Genomic DNA, 18,644 nt, shown 5'->3' with positions numbered 1-18,644 from the left:
TTCTTGAAAAATTTATTTTAAAAATTACAATATATATATATATATATATATATATATATATATATATATATATATATATATATATTTTGTAATAACAACCATTGAGAATTTGAGAATGTAATAACAACCCTTTGATTTATATTTAATGGTTGAGAGTGATAGTAAAAGAACGTCACATTGAAAATCGAGAAAGTCACTTTGAAAATCGAGGAAGTGGAGGAGTTTCAGTTTGAAAAGCACTGTGCAGTTGTTTAATTCATTTGAATTGGAAATCATATTTCAAAATAGGATTGAAAAAATCTACAATTCAATACAGTAGTTAAGTATTGAAGGAGAAATAAGAATGCAATGGTGTAATAATTTAACAACGAAGAAATATATCATTACGAAACTGTAACTAGATGATGGTGATAGTCATTTCACAATTCGAGGGACCAAAGTACTAAAAATTAGAAATAACATTTAAAGAAAGAGAGAAATGAAATAGAATAACAATACCAAATAATTATCAAAAACTTATCTATCAAATATTATAAACTATGAATAAATATAATACATGAATCTATTATATCTATATATTGTAAAAATATTATTCTAGAGAAATTAAAAAAAAAAGTTTTTGTAAAGTTTTAAAATCTAAATTATTAAAAAAATTAATTAAAATATTTAAATAAATATTTTGGATGGATGGATATTCATCCACTAAAAAGATGTTAATGGATGAATTGGATTGGATTTTAACTTAATGGATGGATTGAATTGAATTTTTTAAATGAAGATTTAGTGAATTGTTAATGAATTAATTGATTGATTAGATCTATCCATTACTAATTCAATTCATATCCATCCGATCCATTTATTTTACCACCTTTACGATCAACCATGAGATTAGAAAGAAAAAAAAACTTAGAAAAAAATCACGAGGCTCAAATATGTCAACTTGAGTAGTCTCCATCTCATGTCATAAGTCATTTTAACACATATAAATTAGATTAATATCGAATTCGCCTATGTTGATATAAACCAAAGAGAAAAACTCTATAAATTAAAATTTGCTCTCTAAAAAACATGGTTCTTATTAAATATAGGCAATACTACTTCATTGTATTATTAATATTCATTCAGTATTTTTAGCCTAGCACTAAATTTGGATAGAAGGTTATTATTCCTGTATAATACATCAGGATAATGAATCAGTATTATTGTTTCTATCTCACTAATCCTTTTTGGTTCAGTATGGTGAGTGTTTCACCTACCTTGTGATGGTATGTATTAAACTTGTGATGGTATCAAGAGCAATTTTCTTTTTTTTTTTTTAAACAGCAAAAATTATGCATTAATATTTAGGCATAAGAGATGCTATTCAATAGAAGTACAACAAGGGTTATCAATCATATATCTTGCATTTACTGATATAACTAACTAGCATACACTAATATAAAGGTTGCCTTAATCCACACACCAAACTTTATTCCACACCCTTGAAATTAACAAAAACATTAACTACAATTACTACACTAGCCAAACTTTAAATTCCAAAAGGCTTGCAGCCGGACCCAAACCATAAACAGAATCCGATCGAAATTGCTGCAAAAACGAAAATCCTGCGACCGACTCGAAGCTATTGACCCTACTGAATGCAGCACAAGCCGACAAAACCCAAGACAATAAGAGCACCACAGTTGGAAATGATACATACAGAAGATTGCTGCAAACGCACTGAATCGACTTTGCACGAAACTTCTCAAAACCACTAAATCATTCAATACGAACCTTCAAACAAAAAAGAGCCAAAGTGACCTCCAGCGACATCCGCTTCGCTCCAACGACGGAAGACAAGCAGTCGGAAGAATGATACGAATCCACGCTTGAGAATAGAAAATGCTGATATTCCAGACAACGCGCCAGACCAAAAAATATAAGAACGAAACCATGATCCTAACGTCAAGATTTATTTGATCGCATAAGGACATAGGATCTGCGAATGCCAGACAGCCAACCCGAACCAAAGGATATAGGATCAACTTCCCAAACTTGATTGAAACACAATCCAATGAACTCACTTAATTTGCAAGGCTATTAAATCCCCCTTAAAAACAGAATTTCCGCCCAAAGACTTACGCACCAAAAACACTAACAATTCCACCAAAAGAGCTAATTAAATCTCCAACTTCTACAGCTTTTCTTTCAAGAGGAAGCAACATTGCTCAAATGCCGACGTGCATCCACACGTAATAATCCCAAAACCAACAGAAGCAACTCGACCAACAACAACATATACCAAAACACCGAAACCTACTGAGCTATATTGTCTAGCCCAACCTGATGCAAAAAAACTACTCCGAGAGCCCCAAGCAGGCTTTTGGATTCACTCTCCATTGGGCATAATTATATCATGTTGTTACAGTTTGAGGTCAGCCACCTCCAAGAATAATTTTGGCTTCTTCAACCATTTTTTCTAAGTCTATATCCTTGTTGCGAAACAATTTGTTGTTCCTAGCTTTCTGTATGCTCCAAACACATGCAAACCAAACCACACAAACTTTTGTTGACACTGTCTTTCCTCCTCCACATAGCCCTTCAAATTGCAAGTAGTGGGCCAAACCATCTTTGTGAAGCGTCGTATTTACTCAAAGCCACTTACACACCGATTCTTCGCACCTGCAAAAAAAAGCACTCAAAAACAGATGTGAAACCGATTCTTCGCACCCACATTTCCCGACGCAATCAATTGAATTTCGACTAATTACCGACCTCCTAAAGAGATTATATTTTGTAGCTAGTCTATTCTGGAACAGTCTCCACACATGACAGGAAACTTTCAGTGGAATCGATTTATGCCAAGCCTTATACCATAAGGGATTAGCATGATTAAGGACACTAAAAATAAAATCCTTATATGCCTCTTTACAAAGAAGAATCCATAATTTTCCCAATCACCTAGGTCTAATTCCCACACATCCTTCCACCATTTTGATCCATTACTGATAGCTGGTTCACTAAGGACCTCTATACTCCCATACCTATTCAGCAGAGTCTTAAACCATAATCTCGTCCTTCCTGTTTTAATTTTCCACTTCCATTTTCCTAATAGTGTCAAGTTGAAAATTTCCAGGTTATTAATTCCCAGACCCCCTTCATTTAAAGGCATACATACCTTCTCCCATTTGACCCAATTAATTTTCCTCTCATTGTCACTCCAACACCATAAGAATTGTTTGAAAATAGATTCGAGTTAAGAGATAATACTTTTCGGAGCCTTGAAGAATGAGAGAAAGTATACTAGAAGCGCTTATAGGACTGATTTTAAAATCACCACTCGACCTCCAATCGATAGATATTGATTCTTCCATCTAGACAGTTTTGACTTTACATTTTCAATCACCGGCTTCCAAGTTTCTAACCTATTCGGATTAGCTCCGATTCGGATACCAAGGTATTTGAATGGAATTGAGCCTGCTTGACAATCCATGATGTTTACAGCTTCCTCAAGCCACCTTTGTTGGATGTTAATCCCTACTAATCGACTCTTGTTAAAGTTCACCTTAAGGCCTGACATCACTTCAAAAAGTAGTAAGTTTGCCTTTATTACCCGGATGTTTGCCCAACTTTTTCCCCAATGATCAAAGTATCGTCGGCATATTGTAGATGCATGAATCGATCTTCTCTGTTCCCGAATTTGTACCCACTGAATTTACCGCCATCCATCGCTTTTTTCATCAGTATGTTGAAACCTTCAGCCACAGTGAGAAATAAAAATGGTGATATAGGATCTCCTTGTCTTAATCCCCGTTCCATCCTAAATTCCTTCGTGGGGCTATCGTTAATCAACACTGACACGGTCGAATGTTTTTAAGCATTATGCTATCCATTTCCCCCACTTCTCATGAAATCCCATATTTGTCATCACACTATCAAGGAAGTTCCAGTCCACCAAGTCGTATGCCTTCTCAAAGTCGACTTTAAACAATAAAACTTCTTTTTTCTTTCTCCTAGCCCCGTCTACTATTTTGTTTGCGATTAATATCCCATCAAGGATCTGTCTACCTGATTGAATGTTGACTGGGATTCAGAAATGACTGAACCTATCACTTTTTAAATCTATTAGCAAGAACTTTTGAAATCACCTTGTAGATGCATCCGATCAACGAAATTGGCATGTAATATGATACTTTCATCGGATTTATCTTCTTTGGAATCAACACCATAAAGGAACAATTAGCACCCTTTACTATCCTTCAATTTTCGTGGAATTCAACCACTACCCTCAAGAAGTCCTGTTTGATTTCCTCCTAAAATTCTTTCAAGAACCCGAGTTTACTCCGTCTGGACCTGGGCTTTTGCCACTATCGCACTCCTATACTACTCTTCGCACTTCCTCTTTTGAAAAGTCTCTCACCAATTCTTCATTATGTTCTTCTTTAATTATTTTGAAGTTTAAGTTCTCCTGTATCGCTCATACACCATTGGCAGTAAAATGGTGTTTAAAGTGTTCAAAAATCTCATTTTTTATTTCCTGCACCTCTGTTACTCTCCTTCCATTTACTTTAAGACTTAGGATTTCATTTTCCCTCCTTCTCTTGTTTATGCACCAATGAAAATACTTAGTATTTGCATCTTCGTCCATTAACCACCTCGATCGAGCCTTTTGCCATTGTATGTTACCATTTAGTCTCGACAAATCATGTAAATTTGTTGAAGTCTCTTTCTTAAATTCCAATTGCCCCTCGGATAAGACTGAATTTTCACCTTGGATCTCTAAGTTATTTAACTTTTCCTTTGCCTCAAAAAATCATCCTTCCAATTTTTAAGTATGTTTCTTGTGCCATTCTTTGAGTCTAACTTTGATCTTTTTGAGTTTTTCTTTCAACACAAACATTCCCCACACCCCCATCTTTATATCATGCCAACTCTCAGTGAGGAACTTGTGAAGGCAAGCCTCTACAACATTATGTTTTGATGAAGACAACTATCATAAGTATGCATCAATAAAGGATGAGCAAAAAGATCAAATAAGCTATGGATAAATATTGCAACCTTCATGAAGTTTTAGCTTTGGTTGATTGATCTTCAAGTCATAATGGTATAAGTTAAATACTTTTACATTGGTATTCCTTAGTGCTCAAAAATCATATAAATTTCATACATATGCATGCCCAAACTTATATATGCATGGCATAAGTTTCCAACCTTGAAAAACATGCTTTTTCACCTTTTATGCTGAGGTAACCGGTTACCCTGGTTTCAGTAACCGGTTACTGAAACTTTTCCCACTGTTTTTTGTATGGGTAACCGATTACCCTTGTTTCAGTAATCGGTTACTGTGTTGAAAATTTCAAAAAATATGAACGTTGGAGTGGGTAACCGATTACCCTGCTTTTGGTAACCGATTACCTGCTGAAACATTGCCTTGTTTCACTTTGCTTTATGTTCAAACGTGAATATCTTTTCAAACCTTAAACATTGCATTGTTTGATCATTTTATACTCTTTCTAAAGGGTGTAAATACCTATATAAATACCATAAACTTCAGATTTAAATCTCACCTCTTTCATTACAATTTACCATCTTTTGATCATATATTTTCATCATATATTTTCATACAAGTGTTTCATACTTGAACTTTCATTGAAACTTTTTCTACACATTGTTAGAAAAGTTTCTCATTCATACATAAACACTTGAGCACTATTATATCATTGTAAATTGTCTTGCTTGAAAGAGAAGATCAATCTTATAGATTGATATATGTTCATTAACATTTCTACTCAAATATATTCATTATTATTGACTTGCTATCCAGGATTGTTGGAAGCAAGGGTTATTGATTAGTGAGAGGATTGTTCTCATAATCAAGATAGTAAATCCAAGAGGATTGTTCTTGGTGGTTGAAATCTTGTTGTCCACGATTGTTGGAAACAAGTTAGTGAAAATTCCAAGAGGATTGTTCTTGGTGGTTTTGTTAGAAGATTGTAGGAGGAGTCTTGGTATAGGCTTGTACAAAGATCTAACAATAGTAAAATCTCTTTCGTGTTTGAAAGGGGACTGGAGTACTCTCGGATTGTGAGGGGAACCAGTATATATCGTTGTGTTCTTTACTTTTCCGCAATTTACCGCTTTCATCACTATTAGCAAGAAAAGAAAAGAACCATTCAAAAACCTTCAAACACTTAACCAAAAATAAGTACAAGTATTCTAAAAACCGGATAAATCTTTGAAAACCTAATTCACCCCCCTCTTAGGCGCACTTTTAAACTTACAGAACTTATGGTACCCTTGCACATTCTTCCAATAATTTAACATATGATATGGTTTTGGCCCCCAGTCTTGAGTTGTTTCTCATAGCATGATGGGGAAGTGGTCAGATAATTCTTTATCTAAACATCACTGAGTACTTTTTGGCCATTGTCATACCCCAAAATTTGCCCACCATGATTCCATACAAAACTCATCCAAGTATCAAAAGCTCAAGATTTAATTGGATGCACAGTCTCCTAAACAAACAACCCACAACTAGGGTTTTGCTTCTCTCCAAGTAAAATCAACTTCTGATGCCTCAAGTGGACTCCATGGCCTATCATATGCTTCAAATGATCCTCATGCCAAGTTTCAAGTTCTGATTCACAAGATGGCTCAGTCAACAGTTCAAATGGTCAACAGTCGACCAGTTTAACCTAAAGTCAACTGTGGTCAAATCACAGTCAAAAGTCCTGGTTTTTGGTCAAAATCAATATTTTGAAGCTACATTCATCATTTGATCAAAGGTTGATCATGATTAATCAAGGAAAGCTCAGAAATCACCAAATGTCCAAGTTACTAAATTAGGGTTTCTAGGAGAAAGTCAACCCAACTTTGACTGATCATATCTCTCTCATACTTTATCATAAATTCCCCAACCAAAGCTCATTCTCAAGTAAATTCAATTCTCTACAACTTTGATGTTGGATCCAAGGTCAAGAAATGCTTCCGCATAAGAGATATAAGTCAAAACATTACAGGTCCTTCTAGAAGCTCGCAAAAAGCTATTTTTTGTCAGGAGCAATATCATCAAGATAAAATACTCAAATGGAAAATATGTTCCAAAGTGGCTTTTAAAGGACATCTTGGGCTTTCCAAAAAGTCCTAGAACATCTCCATATGATAAAAATTGAATGAGTTATGGCTTGCACGACGATTTTGAGGAAATGCATAAAACTCAATATGAGCAAAATGGATTTGTTGAACTATTGGGCCTAAAATATGGATTCTAAACTTGTCCATGGGCCTTAAAATGATCTTTAAACTAATTATTTTATATTTATAATATTTATTTCATTTACTTGAATTTTAATTCATTTAAATATGGAATAAATCATTATAAAATATGAAAAATTAGTTTTATTCAAAGATTTGATTTCCAATCAATTTTAATCAATCAAGATGGTCCAAATAATCACATGGGAGAGTCCAAATTCGTGAAATACACCATGGAAAAGATATCATGCAAATTTAGAAAGATTTAGAATGATTTTCAAATCAAATATTTTCTTTTTCCAATAACTCAAGGACCAAGCCCATTCTTTGCCCTAGTTCAATCTCCTATAAGTATACAAGGAAACCCTAATGATCAGGAGGACATTCTGCAGCCCTAAGACCCTAACCAAAAACTTCAAATGTTGAAAGAAAAAAGGAGGAGTCGGTTTGGAGGTGGCAGCCATATTTAATCAAACCAAGTCATTGAATCTTACTCCTTGACGACTCGGGAAGCTATATCGATCAACGAACAAGTCCAGAGCACATGGAAAAGCAGCCTGCTATTCGTTTACGGTTTGCCTTTCTCTTAGATTAAAATTCTTAATTCACGCCCTTTAAAAGATTTTTATCCATATATTCACACTCATGATGATGTTTAAGTTTGTGTGGAGCTATTGTTTGCAACGTTTAACGTACGAATGAGGTTATGCCATTGTTAGGGCATAATGATGTTCATCATCGTTTTCATGGCTCCATGCGGTTCTGAGTCAAAACAACGACACCATTGAAGACGCAAAGCTTGTTTCAAGAGATCTGGGCACGCTTTGCTTTCGTTTAACGCGTATTTGTGAGCTTTGATTTCTTGCAGGGTTTGCTACGAGAAGTCGTAGCTATTCCATGGCTAATGCAAAGCAAATCCATGGCCATTACTTGGGGAAGATGATGAATAGTCTCCTTGGACTCAGCAGCCACACGCGGCGTCGTCCTATAGGCCGGTCAACCATGACAATTCTCTCTCCATTCTCATTGGGCAGTCAATGAGTCTGACCACTTCTCCCTCTTGTTGATTGGCGTAGACAGCATGCATGGGACCCAGGCAGAAGAGTCCTTTGACTTGTCCCAATTTTCCATATTTTTTTTATATTTGTTTAATTTCAATTGTTTCTTTAACAAATTAAACCTGCAGAGTAGTTGGCAAGATGAGAGATGGCAAGCACAAAGACCAAGGATCGATTCCTCCCACAGGCGATTATTTTTCTCAATTTGCTTATCATGGATCCGGTGTCCCCCACGCATGCAGGTGTAGCGTACGCCCTCCTATCATCACCAGTGGTTCGTGGCCAGATCAGATCCAATGCACCTGATGCAGCAGCGTACCATGTACCATCAAGAACTTTTTTTTGTGTAAGTAAGAATTTCATTAAAAGGAGAACTAAGGGTTCTCCAACCTTGATACACAAGCAACGGTCCAAGACCGACAACACGATATTACAATCCAAATATGTCTACGTCATAAAAGACAACAGGTCTTTTGAAAAAACATAAAAACTAACATTTGGAAGAGCAATATCGTCAAAAAAGCTCCATCTCCACACCAAAATCTTAATGTTCCAAACTATGTTATTTATGTTCCACACCTCATTTCTAAAACAAAAACCATTTCTAGTCAACCAAATAATCCAAGAGGTTGCCAACCATAACACCCCCAATTTGCCTTTTTTAATCCTTTTAGTAAGGCTCCAAGTGTACCATTCCCTAAAAGACGGAATACACCCATCCACGGTTCCTCCCGGACAAACCGGAAAATCCACCCACAAAGCAATTTCTTTCCAAACAATCTTAATCACATTACACCCAACAAACAAGTGATCTCTCTCCTCCTTATGCAAATCACAAAAAACACAATTAGAATTAGGAGAAGAAGTAGATAAAATAATACCTCTACATAATAATCGATCTTTTGTAGGCAACCTATTAACCAAAAGTCTCCACCCGAAGGCTTTGATCTTAAACGGAACTGACATTTTCCAAATCCACTCCAAGACATCGTCAAACTTATTCGGAGGACCATACGGTAAACGCAATAAGGTGTACGACCCATAGCACGAAGAAACCGAAAAACCTTTTTCCACATCAATAGCCCATTCCACGGTATCTTTTACAGTATTGAAGCCGTTAAAAGTCTCCAAAATGGACTTTAAAACCGTAAGTGAAGGTAACAAACCCTCCGACACTGAAACCACCTCCGGAATGCCTAAATCTCCCCACCGCCAAACCCCGTCATTAACACCTCCCATGGCCGCTACGGATACTTTTTTCAACAAAGAAATGACATAAAGATCCGGAAAATAATCCTTCAAAATATAATTATCTAACCATCTACAATCCCAAAAAGGAGTATTATAACCGTTTCCTACCTCAAATTTACAATTGGAAACCAACGGGTCTTTAAAAGAAAAGGTAGAAGAACTAACCTTTACAATATCGCTCCACCAAAAAGAAAAAGAATTCTTTTTAGATGTATCACCTCCACATGTAACCAACAAACAAAGGTCGCCGTAACGGGCTTTTAGAACTTCCAACCATAAAGCGGCATCCCCTTGAAGAATTCTCCATCTCCATTTGTTTAAAAGAGCAAAATTGAAATCGGCAATGTTTTTGATCGCTAACCCCCCTTTCAAGTACGGTAAAGTCACAACTTTCCAACCAACCCAATGAATGCATCGCTTATCCTCCGTACCTCCCCATAAGAAATTACTTTGAATCTTGTTAATTTCTTTCACAACTTTCGACGGCATCTTGTAAAAAGACATAGTAAAAATTGTAAGAGAACTCAAAATAGATTTCAAGAGAGTAATTCTACCTCCTAGATTGAGATACCGATTCTTCCACCCCGCCAACCGCTTTCTCATTTTATCCAAGAGAGGAGACCAAGTGGATATCTTCCTTGGATTACAATCGATAGGAATGCCCAAAAAAGAGAAACAACTATTGCCACACTTAATCCAGCGCTCAGGTTTCTAGTTTTTTTTTTATATTTATTTATATAACTAATTTTTATTCTTTTTCCTTTAGAAAATTACAAAATCTATTTTTTTAATTAAAACCAAACCTTTTTTTTCTCTTTTAAAAAAACTAATTTAATTTTTTTTAGGTTTATACTAGTTAAACTAATTTAATTTTAATTTAGGGTTTTAATCAATAATAATTAATTTTTAGGTTTAGGTTAATTTAATCAATTTAAGGTATTTAGGCTAATTAGTTTAATTTTTTAGGTTTATAATTAAAATTTGATTAGTGATTAAAATTCAATCTAGTCTGTTATTGGTAGGGTTTGTCCATTAACTTTGTTAGGCTTCTTAAACTATCGATAATGTAAGGGTTGTCTATTAAACTGTAGGCTTAGGTTTTTACCCTTAAAGTCTGTCATCAGGTTTTTTTGTCACAAGACTTTTTACCCTTAGGTTTGTATTGTAGGGCTTTTTAACCCTGTTTTTTGTTTATTCGTGAATTCTCTTCTCACCTCATATTCTATGATTGTCGTATGCTTGTTCCCAGCCTTGGGGTAAAACTTGTTTATTTATTTAAATTTTTGTCTTTAATTTTTCGCCTCTATATTTAGTTATTTATTTTTAAATTTCGCTTTTATTATTTATTTCAAATTCTAGAAAATGTGTATAGGTTTGCAAAAGATTTTTTTTAATAGCTTAGGTTTGCTCTCCTGCCTTTATTTTTCTGCATTCACAGGTGTTTATTGTAATAGCGTAGGATCTTTAATTTTTGCCTTATGGTTCTGCGTGGTTAGTAATCCTAGGGAGTGCAAGCTTTGTTAAAATGAATTAGACCACTTATATACAAGATAAATATATGAACTTAACCACATGATTGTGCCACACACACCTTTAGGATAATCCCTATTGTTGCCTGTTGCCTTTCGTTTTAAAAATAGTCAAGTCCCTCGAATTTGAGGATACCTAAAACAAATGTCACTCTCAGTTCATCATCATAAGATCATAGTCCCTTCGAAGTTGCTTACGATAAAAAATGATCTTGTCCCTCGATGTTGCCTCGGTAAATGATGATTGTCCCAATTGCTAAGGTAACCTCGCTGGTTGCTTAAAGAATAATGACTATTCTATCCTTCCCTATAGACTACCTACCTCTATATGGTAGGGACTGTTTTATGGTGAACGATATTTCCTCGATGACCCTTAACATCAAATGAAAGGACTTCCTACCTTCTTTATGGTATGGATAAGCCCTTTCAAACTGAAAAGCTGAAAGAAGAAAATCTTTAACTTAGGGTAGGTGCTTTTAATTGCTTGCTCTTTTCAAATTCAAATTCAAATCTTTTTTCACACTCTTTTACAAAATACTTTCAAAACAAGGCTACGCTTATTTACAAGCTAAAGTCCTTAACAAAGTTTTTTTTTTCTATTCACACACTACACTTCAAACATTTTGAAAACAAAAGTGAGCTAAGCAATTAAGAGCCCAAGGATAACCATGGATACAAAGGGTGCTTACACCTTCCTTTTGTATAACCTACCCCCCGAACTCAAAATCTTTCAAAGGTATTTCCTGTTCTTGTAGCCTTTCCAATTGGATAAAATAAAAGTTGGTGGCGACTCTTGCTATCCGCAACATTTTTTAAAAGTCAGTTCTCCCACCGAGTTACAGCCATGTTCTAATCCATTTATGTGAGATAAGGAATATGTCCATCTGACTCATCACTGAGCCCCCGGGTCTAGATCACATGAATCTCCTTCCGTGTAGTGGTAGATCAACCAACTCTGCCTATAATATGAAATTGTTAAATTTTTCTATCTCTTCCCTTCTAACAGCTTCACTCCCTCCTTTTCTTTCTGATACATCTCTAATTGCATTCAAGTCCCCCATTAAACACAATTGTTCTTCCTTCTTCACTTTAATATTTGTTGCTAGTTCTACCAAAGAGCTGCTTTTCTTCTTACGTCACACGGTGCATAGACAACAACAATATTAGCTTCTTCTATATCCTCCCCCCACACTCCTTCCAACTATAAGGCATATTCAAGAACCTGCTTTCTCTTAATTGAAAATATGTTTTTGTCCCAAATAACCAAAATCCCTCCAGATCTGCCTTCTGAAGGTTTGAATGAAAAATTAAAGTTATTTAATCCCCATAACATGTGACACAGAGAGAAATTTTCTTGATTCTTTTTTCATTCCTTATCAACATGTCTCTTGCCCACTTGCTTCCATGGGATTTCCATCAAGATACCAAAACAACAACCACATCTCATATCTGCTGCAAATTCAATCTCTCTCTTCCCCCTTTAACTCTCTCAAATTCTCTCCCTTGCAGAACCCTAGCGACATCTTCATCCTCCTATTTCAGCCGCCACAACCCCCACTCCAAAAATCACATCGATTAAAGAGTCCTTCATCATATTTTCTTCATCGATTCATCAATCGTTCAATTTCACTTCCCTCATAATCAAGAAATCTAGTTTTGTTCCATCAAGATTCATCCTTCATAAAATATTCGTTCATACAACCACATAAATCTGTTTCTTACCCTATAATCCTTAACAAAACCCTAACTTTTCCATTCCATATCCATGGCCGATTCAACTTTTTCTGATTTCTCCACAAATTCCTCTAACCCTTACTATATTCATCCTAATGAAAACCCCACCTTGATTCTTGTTACCCCTTCCTTTGGATAGTAAGAATTACATTTCCTGGGCTCGGTCCATGAAGGTAGCCCTAATTTTTAAATATAAATTACGGTTTATTGATGGTACCTTTATGAAATAGAACGCCAATAGTCCTCTTCATGAACCTTGTGTTCTTTTTAATAATGTTGTTATCTCATGGCTTCAAGGTTCAATCTTAGAATCTGTCGCTCAATCCATTTTATGGCTCGACAAGCCACACATAGTTTGGGAAACTCTACGCACACGTTTTTCTAAGGAGATATTTTCATAATCTTCGACCTATAGGATGAATTAGTTCTTCTTCAACACGGAACCTTTGATGTTTCCAATTATTTTACGCAACTTACTTCTTATTGGGAGCATATCGACGCTTATCGACCAACACTAGACTGCACGTGTGCCATTCCTTGCACTTGTGGTGCCGTCTCAGATCTTTGAAAATTTAAGGAATAAGACAAAGTGCCGAAGTTCTTAAAGGGATTAAATAAGCAATTTACGAATGTTTGATCTCAAATCATGTTGCTTGAATTATTACCTTCTTTGGAGAAATCCTTTTCTCTTGTTCTTGGACAAGAAAAGCAACTTACTCTTCATAATTCAAACACAGATAATCAATCCCTTGTATCTCAAATTCAATCTCATTATGGGGTGGTCGTGGTTCCCAACATTCTTCATTTAGAGGTAGAGTTCACCGCTCCAACGAATACGGTAGTGGCAATTCTCAAGGCTCTCAGTGTGTGTGCACTCAATATGGTCGACACAATCACACAGTTGATCATTGTTTTGCTAAACATGGCTAGCCTCCTGGTTTTCATCAAATATTGAAACAACCATATGCAAATATGACATCCTTTTAAGTCACCTCCATAGACAACTCATCTCAAGCCAATCTTCAAGACCAATATCAACAAATTCTCACTCTTCTCCAACAACACCTCACAATTAGTGCGCCTTAACAAGCCACACCCTTTGACTCTAGTGTCAACTCTGTAATCTCCTCTGCTGGAAAAATCAACGCCATCTCTTCTCCTTCAGGTAACAATATTTCCCCCTATATAATAGACACTGGTGCTACTTACATCATAACATGTTCCCTGTCCAATTTTTCACATTATCACACTATTCCCCCTTTTACCATGAACATGCCTAATAACATTCAAACTAATGCTACAATTTCTGGAACTTTTATAATTTCCACCTCCATAACTCTTCATAATGTTTATTACATACCCAACTTCCATGTGAACTTAATATATGTCACCCAACTAAATGCTAATTCTGCTTGTTTCTTAACTTTCACATTGATAAATCTCTAATATTGCATAATTCATCGCAATAGACGATTGGTTTAGTTAAACGATTAGGTGATCTTTATGTTTTACAGGCTTAACCACAATCATGTGTCCCTGCTTCTAGTTTTCACACTGCCTCTAGCTTAGACAATAATGCCAACATATGGCACCTTAGACTAGTACATGTTTCCGATTCTATACACAAATGTATGTTCAATTTCCTTTTATACCTTTTAATAAAACTCGTCCTTTGAAACTTGATATTTATCTAAACACAAGAATTTACCCTATCCTGTTAGTAGTACTACTTCCTCTACTATGTTTTAACTTGTGCATGCTGATATTTAGGGGCCCTATTCTACCCCTTCCATTGATGGACACAAATATTTCCTAACTCTTGTTGATGATTATAGTAGGTTTACCGGGATAATATTAATGAAATTGAAAAGTGAAACTAGAAAACCCCTTTCTACTTTTATTTCTTTCATTGAAAACCAATTTTCTATGTCTTTAAAATGTATTCGAGTGATAATGGCCCTGAAGTTTTAATGCATGATTTGTGTAATTCAAAAGGGATTTTACATCAACGATCGTGTGTTGAATTCCCTCAACAAAATGATTTGGTTGAAAGGAAACATCAACATATTTTAAATGTTGCTAGAGCTATTTCCTTTCAAGCTCACCTTCCTAAAAATTTCTGGTATTTATCTATTCAACATGATGTGCATTTTATTAACCGCATGCCATCGCCCTTATTGAAAAAAAATCTCCTTTCCAACTTTTATATAATAAATATCCTACATTATTTCATCTAAAATGGCTTTGTTTGTCTTGCTTTTACTTCCACAGTCCATGCTTATAGAATTAAATTTGATTCTCGTGCTAGAAAAATTGTTTTTTTAGGATATAGACATGGCACTAAAGGCTATTTGTCGTATGATTTACAAGCCCATGAATTTTTTATTTGTAATATTTTATGAGACTATTTTTCCCTTTCAAATTCACATGCATCATACTATTACTTCTTCCAACATCTCACATGTCATACTTGAACAAGATTTAGATCCTTGGGTTCTTTCTCAACCCATAGCACATCCTAACCATCTCAAACTGCAACCTTCTTTAACCACTCTGGAACCCATCTGTCATACCCCAAAATTTGCCCATCATATTTTAAAATATTTGGCTCAAGCATTTAGAGATAAGCCTGCCTACTCTATCTCCTAAAAAACAAGCTTCCAACTAGGGTTTTGCTTTTCTCCGGGTAAAATCAGTTTCTGATTCCTCAAGTGGACTTCATGGCCTCCCATATGCTTCAAAGTATCCTCATGCCAATTTTCAAGCCTTGATTCATAAGATTGCTCATTCAACTACTCAAATGGTCAACAGTCGACCAGTTTGACCTAAAAGTCAACTATGGTCAAAGTACAGTCAAAAGTCAGGATTTTTGGTCAACATCAAGAATATGAAGTCACATTCATCATTTGATCAAGGTTTGATCATGATTCATCAAGGAAAGCTCAGAAATCATCAAAACTCATAATTTCTAAATTAGGGTTTTGAACCAAAAGTCAACTGAACTTTGACCAATCATATCTCTCTCATACTTCATCATAAATTCCTCAACCAAAGCTCATTCTCAAGGAAATTCAATTCTCTACAACTTTTATTTCGGGCCCAAGTCCAAGAAATGCATCATTTGAGAGATAGGAGCTAATACATTACAGGTCCTTCAAGATAAAATCTCCAAATGGAAAAAAGGTTACAAAGTGGCTTGTAGAGGACATCTTGGGCTTTCCAAAAAGTCCTAGATCATCTCCATATGATAAATATTGAAAGAGTTAGGCCTTGTCAAAGTTAGTCAATTTTTGGTAGAGTACATGAAGCAAATAAAAGTCAAAATGGATTTTCTTCCAAATGGGCTTGACTTTTTATAACCTAAAGTTGTTCCAAAAGCCATCAAGGAGTTCTAAGTCCAGGTCCATGAATATTTGATTTTTATTTCATCTTTTATTGAATTTTATTCATTTAAAATGCAATTTAAATCAAGTAAGTGAAAGAAAATAAAAAGATTTGATTTGGTTCTATTATCCAATCAATTTTAATCATTCATTGGGCTAAAATATGAGTCAAATTCGTTGCAATAGAGATTGGAAAGAGAGGGATAAGATTTGAGCCAAATTTGGAAATGTTCATTCAAGGATTCAATCAAATATCAATCTTGCAAATTACCAAGATTTAATCCATATTTGTTAACCTAATATACTCCTTATAAGTACCTGAACATACTCAGAGGCAAAACAGGGATTGCTGCCAAAAAAATCGTGAAACTTCAACAAATTCAAAAGAAAAATCCAAAATCGGTTTCGGAATTGGATGGGAATTCAGAGACTTTTGGAGGTTTAAAAACGATCCTTGGAGGTCCAGGAAGCTGTTTCAATCGTTCTCAAGGCTTGTGGTATTTGGAGTTACGTCCATCACCTCACGGTTTGTTCATGTTCTTTCAAAATTCGAATTCGCGAATTCATTCACCATAAACGTAATTTGATTGCATATTTATGTTTATCATCATGTTTACAAATTGTTTGAAACGTTTAATTGGAGTTTTGATGCAGGAACCATAAGATGTCATGGTTAGGGTTCATATTCCTCAAATGAGGGATTCTAATTAGAGACAAAATTAGGCAAAGTTAAGGGTATCATTGGACTCGGGAGGGTGTTTACACTTGATCTGGGTTATTTGTTTGCATTATTTGATGATGATTTGCAGGTTGGAGGGTTGGAGACCTATGGCCACAACATGAAACCGTGGCTAAAAGTGTCTGCGTTTTTTTCAAAAATCCAACGAAGAAGAAGTGATGGCGCGCGTTTGGCTCATTTAAAAATTTGTTTTTTAATATATTGTTTTCATTTGGTTGCATTATCAATTGGTGTTAATGGTACAGATGGAAAGAAGCGTGTGTCTATGACCAAGAGTGGGCAGGCTCGATCCCTGGATGCTGCTATTCTTTTTTTCTCAAAAATTATTTGTTACCTTGGTCTCACAGATTCTATGCAGCTTCCTTACGCATACGCATGATGCGCCCTCAACCGGCAGCCATCAGATCTCAGCCAAAGCTAATCCAACGCTCCTAGGAGTGCATGTGCACCATGGACCTCACAAGCCAACCACACCAGATCCCAGCGTTTGTCTATTTAATTTTTCTTTATTGTTTTCTTTTCTAACTTGTTTTTTTACTAACCATTTTATTTTTCAATTAACTTTTTGATTAATTTAACCTATTAACCTAGATAATTTAGGATTAGGTTTAACAAAGCCATTTTTTATTTTCTTCTTAAATTTTAATTTCCCTTACTTAATTAGTTAATTTTAATTAATTTAGGATCTAGTGAATTAATTAGGTTAATTAGTTTATAATTTAAATTTAATTTTAGGTTTAATTTTAATTATAATTAGGTTTTTATACTTAGCTTTGACTTCAAAAAACCCATAGAAGCCATCAAGAGGTAGGTATTGTCCATTAACTGTAGGCTAGGGTTTTTACCCTTAGGTTTTTAGCCACTAAATTAACCTTTAAGATTTAGGGTTTATCACCATGAACGCCTCATTTGCCTTCAAACCTTGAATTTCTAAAATGCGCGATTTCTCTTCTCATCTCTTATTCTGTGATTGTCGAATGCCTTCTATTTAATATTTTTTGCCTTTTATTTAAATTTTTTCCTTTATTTCAATTATTTAATTCTCTGTCATTTAAAATTCTAGAATATGTATAGGTCGCAAAAAGTTTTCTTGTAATAGTAACTAGGGTTTATATTTCTGTCTTTACTTTCCGCATTCCCCGGGTTTTTTGGCTATGTATCCCTAACCCCGAAGCCTTGTAATAGCGTAGAAACTTTTTATTTCTGCCTTTATTTTATATTAACTGAGTGGTTAGTAAAGTAGGGAGTGGTAACCTCTAAATGGAATTTAGCTCACTTAAATACAAGAACAAATATCCAAATCTAATTCACGTGATTGTTGCTCCCACACACCTTTAAGGTAATCTCTCTTATGCTGCCTTTCAATCAAAAATAGTCAAGTTCCTCGGATGTATGGATACCTTAGCTTGTTGCCTACGTTTCAAATCATCATAGTCCCTCCAATAAAAGATCATAGTCCCTTCGAGTTGCCTACAATAAAATGATCTCGTCCCTCGATGTTGCCTCAATAAATGATGATCGTCCCTTCGAATGCTAAGGTATCCTTACTGGTAGATTACAAATGACTATTCACATCCTTTCCTAAGACTTCCTGCCCTTCTTATGGTATGGATAGACTTATGGAAAACGATGACCCTCGATGACCCGACCACATCCAATGAAAAGACTACCTACCCTCCTTATGGTATGGATAGTCCTTTCAAACGAAAGACTTAAA

Source organism: Vicia villosa, linkage group LG1 (genome assembly GCF_029867415.1).
Source record: "Vicia villosa cultivar HV-30 ecotype Madison, WI linkage group LG1, Vvil1.0, whole genome shotgun sequence".
NCBI classification, from domain to species: domain Eukaryota; kingdom Viridiplantae; phylum Streptophyta; class Magnoliopsida; order Fabales; family Fabaceae; genus Vicia; species Vicia villosa.
Note: the sequence above shows the minus strand (reverse complement) of the source record.